The 16,035-nt window shown below is 44.3% G+C and overlaps 1 long non-coding RNA gene and 1 pseudogene across 1 annotated transcript in view; both read left to right on the plus strand.

Annotated features, from left to right (window-relative positions):
* LOC139029381 (uncharacterized) overlaps nt 1-16,035 on the plus strand; it is a 235,317-nt gene that overhangs the window by 91,938 nt on the left and 127,344 nt on the right. The gene's annotated exons all lie outside the window — the stretch shown is intronic.
* LOC111980317 (titin homolog) lies at nt 9-6,256 on the plus strand (annotated as a pseudogene).

The following is a 16,035-nucleotide window of genomic DNA, read 5'->3' on the forward strand; positions in this document are numbered from 1 at the left end:
CAGACAGAAGCCTGGACACAGCCACGACACTGCAAACAGGTGGGTCTCTTTCTTATTATTCATTTTACAGTACCTTGTCGTATTCTGATATTATACTGTTAGTTACCAACGTTGTGTCATTAATAGCACTCACAGATGCATATGATTAATTTACATTTAATTTCCATAACCTATTTAGTTTTCATAAACGAATAATAATGTTTTAGAACAGTATGGCTGTTATTATTGATCACAAAGTAACAACTCATACTCTTTGAAACAAGCGTCTAGCTTTACTTTWAAATAAATGTATACAGCCTACAGTTTATTCCCACAAAAAGGCTTTAAATATTTGAGAATTCAGGATATTTGATATTTCATGAGGTAATATGTATAATTAATTGTGGTTTTCAAGGAAGAGCTTGTATTTGTATCACTGAGAAATGTTTGGCTGACTTCCCCTTAATGGAGGAGATAAACTCATGAAATATCATTAATATGTTGTGTTGCGATGCAATCACTTCACACATTGTGTGGCTGGCTTTCTGATAATCCAGGGCRMGAGTATGGCTATAAGCCTGAGGGTAAATATAGACATATAAATCTCACCTGCACCTGAGGTGACTACAGATGTAGGAATTTAATTTCATCAKTCTTTTGTTGCTGAGAATTTTCCTGCACAGCAGAAAACGCAAACTTGTAGTGTTTTTAAAAGGCTTCTAAAGTTTGTAATTTCCACTTTGAAATTTCAGACTTGATTTGCCCTAACAAAAAATGTATCAACCCATATAAAAATGGCCATTAATTATAATCCAGACAATAATTCCCATTTCCTGTTGCTGCATGATTATTTTCCTGCTGTATCAAACTGTCTTAAAATGAAGATCCTGCATCTGTAGATTACATGGGAGCATTGGTAATTAGACATGATGACGGACAGAACTGCACAACCTCAATGACAATGACAGTTCTGATCAGTTTGCCATTATGCATCGTAAAAGATCTGGAGTCATCTTAACAGGTGTGGTGTCTGGAGACATTCATGCAAACGACATACAGTAAACATGAATTTTCATAATAATTTACTGGTTCTTACAGATAGAGCTCTCTAAATTGGCTGGAGTTTAAATGAGTATGTTGTCATGAAGTCAATGTTTTGAGCTTAAGGCTGAAAGTGATATGGCTCTGGAGGAGAAGGCTGTGAAGGAGGCTCCTGTAGCAGATGCAGAGTGGATGTGCCAGACAGTGAAAAGCTGATTACTCTTCCCCCTAGTAAGCAGAACTCTGCTCAGGTCAACTGCATCAGCATTGTAGTGTCAGCTAGTAAATATGTCAGGTGATTGAATTTTAAATCTTAAAAGGTGAAGTTGCAATTTTTTTGTATATATTTTTTTATCCAAGTTCCATGTTTTAGTGACATGAAACTCTCATACTGTAATCAATTCCCATAAAGTCACATTATGCCAGGCCACAGCTGGCATAATGACAGTCAACCTTTCTTTCAACTGATATGACAGCAATCCTCAAAATAAACTTGGACAACAGCAGATTCACAAACATTTACTTTATTGTCCTATTTCTGCTGGTATTACCTGACATCTATGACATTGTTATAAAAATTMCCATTTTTAGTATACACTTGAAAGACTTCAACACATTTCGTAATTATTTGGTTTACTGAATGGTAGACCACCTAAGCCTAGTGGTGTATGTTTTTTGAAGGGGCTCAAATTACATGCCTCTAATTGCAAAGTCATTAACATTATTTTTCAGATTGTGAGACTGAAACCAAAYGCAGTGAAAAGGAGAAAAATAAAATATTAAAAGGTGTGAAGTTCAAGTTACGGAATTATACCCCATCACTATGGAAACAGAGCCCATGGTCAGCCCCCAATCTCCTAAGAGTCCAGTCTCCCAGGAGGATTGTGGTCTCTGGATGGAGGTTGGCTGTAAACCGGCAGAGGACACAGATATGACCAAAGACAACTCCTCCCTGACTTCTGGGGAAAAGCCCTGTGAGGCCTGGCAGGCTGTCATACCACCTCCCCCTTTGGTCAGCGCAGGCCACCCCGATAGGATGGAGGAGGATGAGCATGTCTTCATCCTTCCCCCACCATGTAAAGACCCCTCTTGTCCAGAAGAGGGCAGCACTATGGAGCCCAATGTAAAAGTCTCAGTAGGGGCCATAAGCGTCACAGAGGCTAAAGAAAATCCCAGGAGCTTAGATGGAGTCCAATCTGAGCAGCCTAGCAGCACTCCAGTCATGGACTATGCTACAGTAACAGTGGAAGAGGAGCAGCTGACTGAACCGAAGAAGGGAGGATCTGTGGATATCACAGTGCTGACTGAAAGACCTGGGTCTGCCACGTCACCAACAACAGACGAATATAAAGCAGTGGGTGCCTGTAGCCCTGAGCAGCCACATCCGAACATGGAAGCCAGCATTCTGAAAGAGACAGATCCTGTCCAATCATCACAGACAAGAGAGTCTGAGCCAGAGCACTGCCTTGACAACAATAGTCATCCAACCCATGAAGGGACCATCATAGAGCCAGAACATTCAGACGAGAGTAACAATGATGTTGAGGACATGGTCGATGGTAGATCACTAGACTACGACATGACCAAAGACGAGTGGGTCAGGAGAGACAGTGCTAGCAGTGACGTCCAGTGCCTCCAGCCTCACCTATCTATTTCAAGAGGCTTATCCAGAGAGCAGGTATCAGTGCCCACGCCTCAGTCACCTGCCTCTGAGCAGCAGGAGCAGCAGGAGGCTGGCAGCCTGACAGTAGCTGAAGACATCCAGCAGGGGGAGCAGCTGCTGCATCGCCTGCATCTGGTGCAACAGAGACAGGACGGACAACAGGTGCCACAGGAGCCTCCACCCTCACACCAGGTAGCCATGAAGACAACCAATCAGGATACAGGCTACCAGGAGGTAGAGCGAATCGAGTGTAGGAAGGAAGAGGAAGAAGAAGAGGAAGGAGGGAGTGAGGGAAGCGGTGAAGAGATAGAGCAGGGAGAGAGAGTACAGACTGTTGAGGTGGAAGAGAGTGCAGCGGTAAGTGAGGAAGACACAGAGATTCCAGAGAAAGAAAATATTGAAACAGTGGCAGGAGAGAAAGCGGAGGAGGTCCAGTCTCGTCCTTCTGCCCAGCTCAGTGTCCAACCTATGGTCAGGATTGAGATGGAATGCAGTGACGATGACCAGAGTGACAGCGGGGTGTCCACTGACTTCTCCCCTGTCAGCACACACGAGATCCACACGACCACAGCCCCCATCATAGACAACAAGGCTCCCCCACCCCAGAAAGAGACTCCCATCGAGAGGGAGATCCYGCGATCTGCTGAYAGGGAGCAGAGCCTGCGGCGGTCCAGGTGCATGTCAAACACCCAGGAAGGTCAGGAGGTGGTAGACATCCCCCTGATGAAGACTCCGCTGCTGGCTAAGACARTGTCCTCTAAGGCAGGGCCGGGGCAGGGCGCTGACTGGCAGTTCTCAGAGAAGAAGATGCAGAAGGAGATCAGCCAGGAGATCCAGAGGGAGCMTGTCCTGGTGAACATGGGGAAGATCCCTGGAGTCTACAGCAAYGGAACAGTACGCCAGATGAGGGAGAGGAAGCTGCTGTTTGAAGCCTTCCAACAAGGCAATGCAGAAGGACCCACCAGGCACAGGAGACCCCCCACCACAGCAGGCCTGGGGATGAGAGGTCATGTCTACCCCTCTGTGCTGGAGAGGACGCGTAGCATGGAGCTTGTCTCTTTCAAAGGCTACCCTCTCTCAAGAGCCCACTCCCACCAGATGTTTGACTTAAAGGGCCAAAAGGATGCTAGCTCAGGCCAAAACCCAAGTGCAGAGAACCAACCTGCCGGTAAAGGAGCAGCGAGGAAGGTGGTTATTCTGGAAAGTGACAACACAATCATAGCCCACTATCCGAACCGAGACAGAGGAGCTCAGCGCCTCTACAGAAGCCTAGACTGCCTAAGTATAGGGGACACTGTCTCTACAGAGGAGGAGGCTACGGATGAGGTGAGGGGAGAACAGCCAGGAGATGAGGACGACATCCTCAGGGAGAACCCCTTCTTTAAGCTGCGTCCCTCACTGGCCATGAAGCCGGAGGTGGAGAAYGACATCCGGGAAGCCAGGGAGAGGGAGGAGGAGCTGCGCAGGCAGAGGTGTAGTCTGTARGGAGAGGCAGGAGTCAGTGGGGGCAGGCCAGACGGCACAGAGGACCCCAGCCCAGACTCACCTACCACACTCATTCCCTCATCCACCTCCTCTTTCACAGCATCAGGTCAGTGGACATGTCCTGTTACATGTAGAATTCCTTTGTGTTTGAATTGGGGCAAAGTGAGGGGGAGAGCAGAATTTTTGCAAAAAGTATTTGTTTGTGCCATCATGAAATAGTGTTGCGTCAACGTATGATATACACACCTAGCTGAGGGAAAGTGGATACACCAGTTATTTATTTATTTTACTAGGCAAGACAGTTAAGAACAAATTCTTATTTTCAATGACTGCCTAGGAACAGTGGGTTAACTGCCTGTTCTGGGGCAGAGCGACAGATTTGTACCTTGTCAGCTCGGGGATTTGAACTTGCAACCTTTCGGTTATTAGTCCAACGCTCTAACCACTAGGTTACCCTGCCGCCCCAAACACATTCATTCCACAGTACACATTCATCTCAGCCCAGGCACTTTAATGTCTGCCTATTTGCATTAGCATCAGATAATGTTATTATGGGCACAGTATTGTCGTCAACTTAGTGTCATCCCTGTCACCAGGGGTTAGGGCAAGATCACTCTGCCCTAACACTTATCTGAATCAGCAGRACATGCCACAGGGGGACTTTGTAGGATGTAARCAAAGTTACCACAGCAGTACAATGGCKAGYAAGWTCAGATCAAGGGTGTTCTGGGCATCTGCATGTTTGAGATGGCAGATATGTCTTGGGGGGCAGCAAGGGGTTAGGGTTCTGTGAGCACAGTGCAGTCACAGCTTATTCCTGTCATGTAATGTAGAATCATATGAGTGTATATTCTAGATTGATAAACTTGTGGGCATGGGGATATATATATATAAATATATATATATGGCTGTGACCTGTGACCATTGATATTAGGGGTCTGGGGGGACAGACGGAAGAAGATAATTTCCTTGACTTCTAGCATGATTCAAATAAAATGAACTAGTTCCAAAAATAGCCATCGGAGGAATTACAATATGAATTATTGTAACTGCAATGGATACATTTTCAAATGGTACAGAGTCTAGAAGGAGATTGTATTTTTACTTAGCAGTGTTTTGGAGCCTGCTTGATCAGTCTGTAAATCCTTTCCTTATCCCATTTCATTATTCCTTATCCTGCCTCTCTGCAGTTGATTGCCGACAATCCAAGGGGAAGTTGGATCGAACCTGGCCTCCTCCCAATCCTAAGAGTGCTAGGGTGAACCCTGGACAAACACAGGTACAGCTCTGCTTTCCTAAAAGTTTCCTCCCTGTGACAGGAACACAACATGTCATTCACTCACAAGCTTTGATTGCAATTATACTGTATGTCTGTCTCTGCTAGCAATTTAACAGTAGGGGTTCTGTTTAGAATCATGTATTTCGCTGGCAAAGCTGACCTCAACATTTATTTTCAGAAATAACTGCGCTATAATATTTGACATCTGACAAGGGATGTGGTTATATTCAAGTTCTGTGTGTGGCTAAATGGAGATTGACTGAAATGTAAGAAAACCTAAACTGCTAATCAGACTAGCTAAATCCATTTCCTGTGTCCTGCATTATCTCTCCAGGAGCCCAAGGTTTACAAGGCAGGCGGCCAGAAAACTCTGTGGCAGCGTTGGGAAGCAGGTATGGTGAACGGGCCACTGCCACGGGAACAGGACTGATACTGGAGGTCACCAATACCAGGACTTCGATAACATTAACATTTAAAATGTATAACTAAGGAACTGGGATGGTAGAACTGCATAATTCACTACGATGGCAGAAACTTGAATTAGTATTAGCTTGAACATTCCATGCTTTGTAAGACTAAAATCTGTTTCGTATATAACATTACAATTTCATTACAAATATTCACAATGTACAAAAGACATCCTCTCTCATTTAACTGCTCTGCTTGTAAAGGTTTAACTACTGTTCAGTGTTCGATCAAAATGACAAATGTCACATCCACAATTCAGAGAAATGTCATCATCAAGAAGTGCATAAATGTGAAGGTAATCAAAACTACTACAAATGTTTCAATAAACGTACAAATGCCGTAATCATATCTCAGTCCGTACATATGTCCGTTTTGTCCCATCAGGCTCTGCTTATCAGTATTGTACAGTTTGTTAATACAATCCAGTGAAGAGAAAGGAAGTGCATACATTAAATATCCTTTTCTATCTGCCATAAGTCACAAGTTAGAGGTGAGACAGACAGACAGCTTTCTGGCCTCTCAATGATTGGCTGGGATCAGCCCTTCCCATCTCAGATACTGTACCACTGACAATTCATTATGAACATTTTTGTCCTTAATGACATGGAATAACCAAAGTTCAGTCCATCCACATATAAAACACTGTCATGATGTGACTCCGATGAATAGTGGAAACATGGTTTTGTTTTAACACCAGAAATGTTTGAGTCGAGGGTTCACTACTTTCCTGTTGGCAGGTAATATAGAATGACAAAACAGAACAGTCTATATTGCTCAATACTATGCGTCTTATCATCAGCAGATTAATTTAGGCCAAAGTATAGAACTACAATAATTTATAATTTCACATTTATATTATTTTTAAGTTATATCTTAAAAATGTAGAAGAACCCAGGAGACTACCGGCTATTTCTGAGTTGCAATTTAGAAAGCAATAGCAATGTTTGAAGGATCAAAGGCTAGCAGCACCCTCTTATGGCACTGGAAGGCCTGGGTGTAAGTCCATAAACACTGTAAAATGCCACTGTAATCTAGTAATGTGCAGTATCTTTATTAATGCAGATACATATTTGATACATACTGTAGCTAGGTCATGTGTTTACCAAACATATATCAGTCTCAAAAAGCTGATCATTAAAACAGGAGGACTTTCTCCTACTAGGACTTTCTCCGGTCTGTGATCAGACTCAGTGGAGAGTGTCTAATCTGTGAGGTCACAGACATGACCACTGAGTTTAGCCTTGCTTAGCACCATCTGTCAGTCCCACTGCCAGGGRGGAAGGYCTCCAGTCACAGTGTTAATTGTCTGACTGTTATCACCATTCAACYTAGGCCAAAGCCTGGGCATAGCCTACAGTAGATGGGACAACGGTTAAAAATGACRCTCTAAAGATCCCAGATATAGATGTGTGAGCTTGATTTGTTTGAGAAAGKTTTCTGTACTCTAATGRCAAAGTTGATAGACTCTGTAAAAMAAAAATGATARCCCTACACACACACACAAACAGCACACCTACAGTATGTCAATCCTCACTCCTCACTTTATTTGCAGGACACAATGATCCTCCCACAAAGCCTAAAGCTGAGTGGCTGCTGCATCTCTACTGTATGTGAGAGTGCTGCTGCTGCTGTTGYTGGTGCMGGMGGCGATGGAGCCTGTGGAGGTGGGGTTGGCGAGTCTCAGGCRGCTCTGCCTTTCTGCCAACAAACCAGGCCAGGTGGAGGAGCAGGAAGGTGAKCGCCCCTCTCAGGCTCAGCAGCYACAGCTGCAGCAGGAGGAAGGCCCTGAYCATTTCCCACCCAGTATAYCTCAGGAAGAGAAGCCTGAACTCCAGAGAGGACCACAGCAGGAGGGAGTTGAGCAGGACAGCCAGGGCCTCAAAGCCACAGAAGACCCGCTGCCACAAAACYTTARRCCCGGGGGATGTTCTAGGGAAGGGGCGGCGTGCGCCTGAACACAGGTGCCACAAGTCCAWGCAGGATTTAGCTATGATGSTCAACAGGCACCAGAGGGCACACTGGGGGTAGATGCCTGAGAAGAACATGACYTYYCAGTAGGAGATGAGGYGCTCCAGGTAGCTCCAGGTCTGGGTGTCACACGGTGGTCTGTTGCTCTGCTCTGTGATCTGTCTAAGYACGGGAGACTGARGTTCCTGGTGGGCGCGGCCAGGGGGKGTRCTCATCCTCCWCAGGCGGSGCAATAGRGTGGCGGACAGTAGCTTGATGCCCAGGTGGGTGGCCAGCTGCACAGACAGGTGGAAGCGCACCATGGTGAGGTCATTCAAGATCAGAGCCCTGTAGAAGTGGACGGAAAAGTGGTTGAAGAGGCAGGAGAGGATAACCTCAGGGAGCAGGGGCTGTTGCCTTGGTGACTGTTGCCCTGGCGGCTCGGGATCAYGGCTGAGGCRTTGGGACAYTTGGAATGCAACACAGTCCATCCCTGCCATGGKAACCGTGAGGGKGATTTTGGGGAGGTAGACAAGGATGTTGTGAAAGAGGAAACTGAGCTCTTCTCTCAGGAGGAAGTCRCCCACTAGTCCATCTAGGTGTAAATACATCAGGATCAGGATGGAGGAGAGGCAGAGGGTGCAGGTTAGGAAGGCAAKGGAGTGTTGCAGTCTCCTCAAGCTCATCTTTCCAAAAGGGTGGGCATCYATCRGGGMCTGTGGTGGTGCTGTGCCCTGTGCCACRCTGGGCACCGCTGCTGRTGTTGATGAYTGACTGTGTGACGGWTGAGTGACCACAGTCCCCCAGTCCCTCTGCAGGGCTTTGCTKTTCTCCCCCCAGCCCTGCAGGAACAGCTCTGACCACACCACACTYGAGAGGGTGAAAAAGACCAGGTTGTTCCCCAYCCTGAGSGGGTAGAAGGAGAGAAACATGGACAASGTGGATTTCAGGAGGAGAGCACTGACSAGCGAACRCTCAAACCCAAAGTAGAGGGCCACCYCCTCCCCGAAATAAGCCCTGATARCTTCCAGCAGCTGCCAATGCTCTCTCTGGCTGAAGGGTTTGAGGCCACACCAGCCAGCCCACCACCTCCCCTGGAGGCTCTGAAGCAGTGGGGCTTCATGTAGGGGGTAGATGCTAGTTAGGACTCTTAAGCGGGACAGACTGGCCATCACTGGTTCTCCTGGGAGSAGGGGAATCCGCTGGAGCACCTGAATTTCCTCCCCRTCCCCCACTCTSAGCCTGTCTAGGATCCTCTGCACCAGGGTCACACACTCAGCCGATGACAGCATCCCATACACCCCCRCCGTGGGGCGCGTCCTCCCCAGGTCCCCCACCTCCCGTGCCTGACCTCCTATAGGGCAGCAGGYCTTGTGTCTGAACAGAAGGTCCTCGTCAGCCTCCAGGAGCAGCCGCTCTGGCGTGGCCCCCACCACCATGATGGCACCCCCGGCCCTGGTCCGGCTGATCACTCTGGCCAAAATGTCTAGTCCCCCCAGGGGCTCAGGTGTAAGGATCTTCCCCAGYAGCCAGTCCACAGTGTCAGCCTCCACCTCAGGGTGGAACTCCAGCAGAATCAGAGGGGTAATCTCATTGAGGTGCTGCACGGGGAGCATGAAGGCTGCCATGGTGACGTTGGTGAGTTCTTTCCTCCGTGTGTTCCCTCCTCCTAAAAACATGCTGTCCCGGAAGGCGGTCATGGTTCCTTCTTCCTGGTGTTGACAGGGGGTTCTGCGTAGTGTTCGCCAGCCCCCTACCTCCTCTCTTCTCTTCACAGGGTACAGGGACAGGGCTTTGATGGACAAGATTGTCTCAGCACACAGTGCCACAGGGATGTATGATGACACTAGCTGTAGCTGTGAGAATGTCTGACAGTGGGGCAGCACAGTGCGGTTGCATTGTGACATCAGCATAATGTCATAGAAGAATGGTTGTCACTAGTTAGCACAGCCACAAAGTCCAAATGAGCTTTTTGGTCTTAATTTAAGGTTAGGGTTAGGCATAAGGTTAGCAATGTGGTTAGGGATAAGGTTAGGTTAAAAAATAGATTTTAAGAAGATAAATTGTAGAAATAGGTGGGGTTTAGCCATAATTCTGACTTTGTGGCTGTGGTAACTAGTGACAACCTAGAAGAATGTCCTGTTTTGTCATACACCGAGCTATAATGAAATTAGCATTCATCTAATTCTTGGCACTGAGGTGATGGCATTGAGATGGCTGGAAAATATTTTGCATACCTTTTTATAAAACTTTTTTTTAAAGTCTACAGCCTCCTTGGATTTCTTCACATTTTATTGTGTTACAAAGTGGGATTGAAATGGATTTAATTGTCTTTTTTTGTCAACAATCTACACAAAATACTCTGTTATGTCAAAGTGGAAGAAAATGTCAAGAATACTAAATACTAAATATAACACTAATATACCTTGATTAGATAAGTATTCAACCCTCTGATTCAATACATGTTAGAAACACCTTTGGCAGTGATTACAGATGTGAGTCTTCTTGGGTAAGTCTCATAAGAACTTTGCACACCTGTATTGTGCAGTATTGGCCCATTATTCTTTTCAAAATTCTTCAAGCTCTGTCAAAGTGTAGGGAATCATGGCTAGACAGCCATTTTCAAGTCTTCGATTTTCAAGCAGTGTCACGACTTCCGCCGAAGTCGGCTCCTCTCCTTGTTCGGGCGGCGTTCGGCGTCACCGGTCTTCTAGCCATCGCCGCTCCACTGTTTATTGTTCCATTTGTTTTGTCTTGTTTCCCCGCACACCTGGTTTACATTCCCTAATCACACTACATATATATTCCCTCTGTTCCCCCCCATGTCTTTGTGTGGAATTGTTATTTGTTACGTGTTTTTGTGTGACACGCCAGGCTGGTGTTTCCCGGGTACCGTATTTCACCCGTAGTATGTTTATTGTTAAACTCTTTTCCTTCATTGTGACTTTGTCGCGCTTTACACTTTCGCTTTGGCTGGAGGTTTGTTTGACGCAGTTGCGTCCGGCTGTTGTTTGCTTCTGCCTAATAAAGTGTGCGCCTGATCACAACTCTCTGCTCTCCTGCACCTGACTTCTACACCAGTAGCGCACAACCTTGACAAGCAGATTTAAGTCAAAACTGTAACTTGGCCGCTCAGGAACATTGACTGTCTTCTTAGTAAGCAACTCCAGTGTAGATTTGGCTTTATGTTGTAGGTTATTGTCCTGCTGAAAGGTCAATTGCTGTGGTTTTCCTCTATGATTTTGGCTGTGATTAGCTCCATCCAATTTCTTTTCATCCTGAAAAACACCCCAGTCTTTGTCAATGTAAAGCATTTTTTTATTTTATTTAACTAGGCAAGTCAGTTAAGAGCAAATTCTTATTTTCAATGACGGCCTAGGAACAGTGGGTTAACTGCCTTGTTCAGGGGCAGAACAACAGAGGTTTACCTTGTCAACTCAGGGATTCAATCCAGCAACCTTTCGGTTACTGGCCCAACACTCTAACCACTAGGCTACCCTCATACCATGATGCAGCCACCACCATGCTTGAAAATACGAAGGCAACTATTCAGTGATGTGTTGTGTTGGATTTGCCRTAAACATAAGGCTTTGCATTTAGGCCAAAAAGAGTATTCCTTTGCCATGTTTTTTTCTTTTCAGTATTACTTTACTGCCTTGTTGCATACATGTAACAGATGTAAATCGTACTCTCCTTGCATTGTGTTTTCTCCAAATAAATTACATCAGCCAGTGGTCCCAGTTGAGCATCATTTATTTCTGTTGATGAAACAGCACGTTAGTTGTTCAGGGCTTAACGATATTGATGGCTGTCGATGGCAAAATCCCTTGCATTGCATTTTCATACTGGGCGAACAAAATACAAAAATACAATACAAAATATAACATGTGTAAATACTTGTTGTTAAATGGGAAACAGCACGTTAGTTGTGCAGGGCTTAGTGTTGATGGCAAAATCTGTAGCATGAAGACAACTGTGTTAGCAGTGGGCTTATGTGACCATTACATCGGTGTATGCTAGCTAACACACTTATTTACAGCAATCATATGCCAAAGCACATCCCAGAAAGCCCCTCAATCCCTAACAAGTACCATATACCCACACATGTATAAATCAGTAACGTACAGCACACTTGTAAACATTGTAAAATATAAAATATAAAACAATATTCAGAACGTGACCTACCCCTTGCATCGCATTTTCATACTGGGAAGACCTGACGTTCGCGATCTCTCCCTATCTGCAAGCGGGGCCAATCACAACACACCTTATTGTCATCAGAGTTGAACCAACCAATAAGAATGCTTGAACATTAAATACACATTTCTTTAGAGGCAAGTGGAAACATAACCAACCCTGTTACATACACATGCATATTAAAAAAWATATATATTTATATTTGTATTCTTCTTATCACTCTGTGATGTAAGTCATTATCGTGGAGTCACTACAATGTTGCTGATCCATCCTCAGTTTTCTTGCGTCACAGCCATTGAACTGTGTAGCCCAATGGCCTCATGGTGACATCCCTAAGCAGTTTCCTTCCTTTCCTGCAGCTCAGTTCAGAAGGACAACTGCATCTTTGATGTGTCTGGGTGGTTTAATGCTTCATCCACCCCATAATTATTAACTTGACCATGCTTAAAGATATTATGGTGGAAAATTGCAAGACTATGTTATAATACTTTTATTGCATCAAATGGTTGTTTTATGTAACAGAATAGAGTATTGTTAACTATTGTGTGTGTGTTCTACTGAGGATGGGCCTCTGGGAGATAACACTGACAGGAGATTTACCATGTATTTTGGGTGATAAAACCTGAAGAGCATTCCAGAGCATGAGTTAATGTTTCTGTTCTATACCGTACCAAGGAGAGATGGTTCCAGTTTGGAGTCAGAGAGACAGACACTGGTCTCTATACAATGAAAACTGTTGACACAGCAGATACTGTCTGCTATGTATTATAGGTATCTTTCATACACATCTTAACCTTGTGACCCATTCTACATATCTGTTGTTCGTCATGTAGGTTGAAAGGGGTGTATCTTGGCTATAAAAGACCTTTGTACTTTTGTCTCAGGGCTCTCAACGAGTCATCTGAGCGTGAATCGTCGACCAACCATGACCAGCCATCATTATCGTAGAGCACTCAATTGATTACATTTATATGTGTGTGTTGTATTGACCTGCTCCCTTAATAAGTGATTAAAGATTTAGTTTAAGTATAATTCTGACTTGTGTGATATGTTTGTCTCTCCTCATTTGATAGTAAAGAAATTAACCACCACAATATATTCAATTCCTGATGTGTTATTGTTACCCATCTACCAATTACTGCTTTCGAAAAGCTCCCTGGTCTTTGTAGTTGAATCTGTGCTTGAAATTCAATACTTGCCTGAGACCTTACAGATGTTAAATGTTTGTGGGACAGAGGAAGGGGTAGTCATTTAAAAATCATGTCAACCCCTATTATTTCACACAGAGTCCATATAACTTACTATGTGATTTGTTAAGCAAACATTTTACTTCAGAACTAATTTAGGCTTGCCTAAACAAAGGGAGTGAATACTTATGCATCGACTATATTTTAGTTATAAATGTTTTATTAAGTTGTAAATGTGTAGAATTTTCTTTTCACTTTGACATTATGGAGTATTTTGTGTCGAATTAATGGCAAAAAATTACAATTACATCTATTTCAATCCCACATGGTAACACAACAAAATGTGAGAAAAAGTTCAAGGGGTAGTAAACTTTCTATAGGCACTGTGGTTTTCATACTCTCATAATCAGAACATACAATATCATTCATTTACTAACCTGAAAATGAGTGGTCAATTCCCCTTCAAAAAGTAAAAAATAGTTGATCCAATTAACCGTAATAAGTAGGCCTAATGAATTAGTACAGCAAGGAGGCTCTGTGGGTGGATTCAGACATGTGATACCATCTTTTACCAGAAGATGGTAATATCACCCTTACAAATCGAGGGAGCATTTCCTATACAGTACAGTAGTTCCACAAAGTCACTACAAGGGTAATATGAATCAGGGTGTTGCTGACGACTGAAAATAATTTATGCAATTTATGTGACTCATCCAGCTATGAGTTACTAATATCCTACTTAGTGATAGAACACTGTTACCTGTGATGTGCACCAGTTATCACCAAGAAAAAAGAACAGCTCAACAAACCTGCGAAACTGATTTGTTTTTCTATTTCTGAAATACCATTGAAATATGAGTCCCTCTCTGACTCATAGGCTTGTATACAAAGCCTGCAGTGTAGTGTTTATTATGCAATTGATACAGTTGAGTCTAACAAAAGCCATTGGAGCGATGCCAAGCCTGACACAGTGTTCCAGCATTTCTTGGAAACCCATTGGCTGACTTTTGTAATTTCTTCCAGGAAAATGAATATGCATGCCTCCAGCCAGAAAACAGCAGAGAAAACAGGGAGTGGGGAAGGAAGAGGGTGAGAGAGAGGAAGGTAAGATGCAGGAGTGAAAGAGAGAGACAGTACAGTCCATTCATTCCAGTCTCAATCTCCCAGTGTTCGTCAATATGAGGAGCAGTCTGTGTGGGCTCAGGCAGAGTGTAGCTGTGACAGCTCTGACATCACCACTCCTTCAAATACCCTGAGATGAGATGGGGCCCAACAAACTGCCAGCAGAGACAAGCCTATAGGATGACTCACTCACCTCACCCCATCATACAGAGTCCACCAGGAAGCTCACAGGCTCTGCCCGTCTGCCAGATAGATGTGTACAAGTTTTCTTCCACGGAACAGATATGCAACGATGAATACTTCATGACCACTAAAAGCCTGTTTTCTTCTTTCAATATAATGTAACTGACATCTACGAGGTCCTTTGAGGTGGATGAAAAGAAGAATGGTTGATGAGGGAATAAATCACTTTTTTTGCATAGGTAATGAATGAGTCCAAGGTTTATGTTTGGAAAACAGTTTTAGTGCATTTGCATCTCAAAGAAGAAAATATTCTGTAAAACTTGAAATGTAAATTCATGGAAGCACAAATATTTGACCTTACTTCCAGGAGGGCAGACCTTTTTGGTTCTACACACCACTATAAGATATATATAACCTCTGTTTACAGGAGATTCTGACTTTGGCCTGTTCTGCATCTGAATAAATTAATTGAAATGAATAAACCAACATTGGAAGAGGGTCCATGGTGTAATAACAACAACAGTCCTCAAATGGCCCAACTTGGTATGCCATTGTCCTCACTACCCCCCCCCCCCCTAAAAAAAACTATTGTCTAATTCAATAACACAACATTACAAGGGTCAACAACAAAGACAAGGTTGTCACAATTGGATGATGAATAGTTGGACTCTAGCCTGATCCCACAAGCTTGCATGAGGGTCGTTCCACCTCAAAAAGCCAGAAAGAGGATTTCGACACCCACCATCTCAGATTGTTCTGAAATCGTTTCTATTGTTAGAAACAGATCATGTTGCAGCATTACTGCAACATTATTTTGTTGAAATACAATTTAATCTCTAAAAGATTTACCTAATTAATTGCACCCAAATTTTCTAATTTCATTTATAGGATTCATATATTATTTAATAAATATGTACCTAACATCTGATTCTAACAATGAGTTAGATTTGAGTAATTAAAGAAATGGTCAAAACCACCCACGGACCCCCACATCCCACGATCCCCCCACATCCCACAATCCCCACATCCCACGGACCCCCACATCACAGGATCCCCCACATCCCACGGACCCCACATCCCAACGCCCCACATCCCACGGACCCCCACATACCACGATCCCCACATCCCACGATCCCCCACATCCCAGGATCCACACACATCCCACGGACCCCCACATCCAGGATCCCCCACATCCCACGGACCCCCACATCCCACGGACCCCCCACATCCCACGCCAACAATGAATACAAATATTTACATTTCTAAGATTTTACTGAGTTAAAGTTAACCTGAGTTAAAAGTAGGGGCATGGATCAGAAAACCAGTCAGTATCTGGTGTGCTCACCATTTACCTCACACAGGCCGACATATCTCCTTCGCATAGAGTTGATCAGGCTGTTGATTGTGGCCTGTGGAATGTTGTCCCACTCCTCTTCAATGGTTGTGCGAAGTTGCTGGATATTGGCGGGAACTGGAACAAGCTT

This window comes from Salvelinus sp. IW2-2015, linkage group LG20, assembly GCF_002910315.2.
Source record: "Salvelinus sp. IW2-2015 linkage group LG20, ASM291031v2, whole genome shotgun sequence".
NCBI lineage: Eukaryota > Metazoa > Chordata > Actinopteri > Salmoniformes > Salmonidae > Salvelinus > Salvelinus sp. IW2-2015.